This window comes from Ursus maritimus (genome assembly GCF_017311325.1).
Source record: "Ursus maritimus isolate PB19 chromosome X unlocalized genomic scaffold, ASM1731132v1 scaffold_X1, whole genome shotgun sequence".
NCBI classification, from domain to species: Eukaryota; Metazoa; Chordata; class Mammalia; order Carnivora; family Ursidae; genus Ursus; species Ursus maritimus.
In genome coordinates, this window is record NW_024423319.1 from 4,447,655 (window position 1) to 4,451,795 (window position 4,141).

The 4,141-nt window shown below is 41.7% G+C and overlaps 1 protein-coding gene across 1 annotated transcript in view; it reads right to left on the reverse strand.

Moving 5' to 3' along the window:
- The window catches only part of LOC103672961 (fibrous sheath-interacting protein 2-like), a 79,543-nt gene that overhangs the window by 14,455 nt on the left and 60,947 nt on the right, over window positions 1-4,141 (reverse strand). The gene's annotated exons all lie outside the window — the stretch shown is intronic.

The window sequence follows — 4,141 nt, forward strand, 5'->3', positions numbered from 1 at the left end:
CAGCAACCTCTACGACATCAGCCAAAGCAACCTTTTTCATGACACATCCCCAAAGGCAAGAGAAACAAAAGATAACATGAACTTGTGGGACTTCATCAAGATAAAAAGCTTCTGCACAGCCAAGGAAACAGTCAAAAAAACTAAGAGGCAGCCCATGGAATGGGAGAAGATATTTGCAAATGACACTACAGATAAAAGACTGGTATCCAAGATCTACAAAGAATTTCTCAAACTCAATACACATGAAACAAATAATCAAATCAAAAAATGGGCGGAAGATATGAACAGACACTTTTCCAATGAAGACATACAAGTGTCTAACAGAGACATGAAAAAATGTTCCTCATCATTAGCCATCAGGGAAATTCAAATCAAAACCACACTGAGATACCACCTTACACCAGTTAGCATGGCAAAAATAGACAAGGCAGGAAACAACAATTGTTGGAGAGGATGTGGAGAAAGGGGATCCCTCCTACATTGTTGGTGGGAATGCAAGTTGGTACAGCCACTCTGGAAAACAGTGTGGAGGTCCCTTAAAAAGTTAAAAATTGAGCTACCCTATGACCCAGCCATTGCACTACTGGGTTTTTACCCCAAAGATACAGACGTAGTGAAGAGAAGGGCCATATGCACCCCAATGTTCATAGCAGCATTGTCCACAATAGCTAAATCGTGGAAGGAGCTGAGATGCCCTTCAACAGATGACTGGATTAAGAAGTTGTGGTCCATATATACAATGGAATATTACTCAGCTATCAGAAAGAACGAATTCTCAACATTTGCTGCAACATGGACGGCACTGGAGGAGATAATGCTACATGAAATAAATCAAGCAGAGAAAGACAAATATCATATGATTTCTCTCATCTATGGAACATAAGAAATAGGATGATCGGTAGGGGAAGAAAGGGATAAAGAAGGGGGGGTAATCAGAAGGGGGAATGAAGCATGAGAGACTATGGACTATGAGAAACAAACTGAGGGCCTCAGAGCAGAGGGGGGTGGGGGAATGGGATAAGCTGGTGATGGGTAGTAAGGAGGGCACGTATTGCGTGGTGCACTGGGTGTTATACGCAACTAATGAATCATCGAACTTTATATCGGAAACCGGGGATGTACTGTATGGTGACTAACATAATATAATAAAGAAATCATTAAAAAAAAGAATTTGTATTGCCAGCCCTGACCTCCCCACTGAATTCTAGACTTAACTATCCCACTGCTCATGTGATCGTTGAACTTGAGTGTCTAATGGCCTCAGTCTCCCATAGCCCAAACAGAATTCTTGTTACCTCTCCCCTCTCTACCTTTGCTCCCCTTCCTGTCTCACAACATGGACCACAAGCCACTTAGTTGCTCAAGCCAAAATTGTAGGAATCACCCTTGACTTTTCCATTTTCCTCACTTCCAACATCCACTCCATTAGCAGTTCCTGCTGATTCTACTTTCAAAATACATTCTGTATCTGTTCACTTATTACCACCTCCATGGCTACACCCCTGGTCCAAGCCACCATCATTTCTTGGCTGGATTGCTATGAAAGCCTCCAGACTGTTCTACCTGCTTTAATCCTATCTTTACTCAGTTCATTCTCCAAACAGTAGCCAGAGGGATTTTTTTAAATTCATAAGTTAGATTATATTACTTCTCTGCTGAAAATCCTCCGTAGGATTCCTACAGCAACCCCAAAAGTAATCCATGCTCATTTCTACTGTCTATCACAGGCCCTAACATGATCCGACCCCTAGCTATCTCTCTAACCCCATCTCATACCACTTTCCTTCTCACTGGGCTCTAGGTACTAGCCTTTATTCTTTTCCTCTAACATGCCAAGCTCATCCCACCCTAGGGTCTTTGCACTTACTGTACCCTGTGCCTGGGATCCTCTGCTTCCAGATCTTCCTGTGGCTGCTTCCTTTTGTCATTAAGTTCTGATGTTTCTGGACTTCTTGGACCAGACTAATCTAGCCAGCCACTCTCTATCACGTTGGCCCTTCTTTCTTTTATTCATATTCACTCACAAATTCCACAAATATTTACTGAGTGCCTACTATATGCGTCTTTTCTAGGTATGTGGGGATATAGTGGACAGCTCCTCCCCACGTGGAGCTAAATTCTAGGGGAGGGAGACAGCCAACAAACAAATAAAAACATGCAATCTATCAGATAGTACAAATGCTAAGAAACAAATTAAAGCAGGGAAGGAGGGTAGGGAGTGCTGGGGTGGCAGTGACTGCTGGGGTTGCAATTTTAAAGAAGGTGCTCAGAGGTGGCTTTACTTAGAAGATAATATTTACGCAAGATCTGAAGAAGGTGAAGAGTGAGCTATGCAGATACCTTGGAGAAGAATGTTTTTGGCAGCTCAGTAAGTGCAAAGTCTCCTCTCCTGATAAAGGAGAATGCCTGGCATGTCTGTGGGTGTGTGTGGCTGGAGTGGAGTGATTAAGAGGGATCATAGGAGAGGTGGTCAGAGAGGTCATGGGGCGGGGGGAATGCTGTCCATACCATGTGGAGCCTTGTAAGCCACTGGCTTTTACCCTGTGTGAGATTGGGGGGGTACTTATTCTTATCTAGATTTGTTGTTAATGTTGCCTCCAGACTCCCAAGTTAGAATAAGGGTAAGGACTTTGTCTCTCTTACTTATGGCTTTATCTCCAGAACTCAGAATATTGTCCAGCACAAAGAAAGTGCTCAGAGAATCTTTGTTGAGTGTGATTGAATAAACAAACTGGACAGGTGCAATATTACCAAAGGATATAGGAACTAAACATAATGCAGTGCAATGAAGTTGAGGAAAACAATGCAATGGATTCAGGTTTAGGAGACTTAGGATCTATACTCTGACCCAGTGTATGACCTTGGACAAGTTGCTTCCCCACCCTCAACCTCAGGCTCTTCATCTTTAAAGTGAGGTTATAGTAGATGGCTTCTTTCTGGCTCTAACAGCCCATGATGATTCCATACTGCAGGCTGCACAGCACTGATACATTATCTCATCTTCTGACTATGACCTGTTTATGGAATTCTGGCAAACTTAACCATACTCTATGGCTCATCTTTTAATAAATGTTATTTCCACTTACAAATGGAGAGGATAGCTTTCTTGAGTAACTATTTGAGTGGGTTACAGGCTTGAATAATCAAGGTCAACTCCAGTCCTATAGTTTGAGTTTCAAGGCCACCTTCATAGTAAACATTACACTCCCAATTCTAGGCCAGTGCTGCCACTGTGAGAACCACATTGATCCTTTGCAGTTTAAAAGAATAGAGAACCAGGGCGCCTGGGTAGCTCAGTTGATTGAGCGTCTGCCTTTGACCTTTGGCTCAGGTCATGATCCCAGGATCCTGGGATTGAGCCCCGTGTCAGGCTTCCCACTCAGGGGCAGTCTGCTTCTCCCTCTCCCTCTGCCCCTCCCCCTGCTCTCTCTCTCAAAAATAAATAAATAAATAAATAAATAAATAAATAAATAAAATCTTTAAAAAAAACACTGGTGGATGGTCACATCATGTGGGAAAAAAGTATTTGAAAACTGTATATTATTTCATGCTTTAAAAATTCTTTAAATTTGTATTGTGAAGTACATTGTACTCAGAAAAAAAATAAAAGAGTAGGGGACTAAAAACTCAAGTTGTAAATATTTTAATGTCAGTTCTAACAGAAACAAAAGAAAGTGGAGTCTAGCCAGATTCTAACATAAACAAATACATTTAAGTTTAATTTTTAGCTTTAAAAGCTTTTGGGGGCACCTAGGTGGCTTAGTTGATTAAGGGTCTGCCTTTGGCTCAGGTCATGATCCCAGGGTTCTGGGATTGAGCCCCATGGAGGCTCCCTACTCAGCAGGGAGTCTGCTTTTCCCTCTCCCTCTGCCTCTTCCCCATGCTGGTGCTCTCTCTTACAAAAATAAATAAGTAAAATCTTAAAAAAATAAAAGCTTTTAAAATATGTTTTACTGGGGCTAAGCTAGTCCTACAAAGCAAGGATACACTCTTAAAAAGAGATGATTAAATCCTAGTAGCATGAGCTGTAGTACACATATAGATGTGATAAACCCATATGTCCTGGATATTTCCTACAGGAGCGTGGCAATTTTAAACCCATAATATCACACCATGTACTTTATACCAAAATTAATGAAAT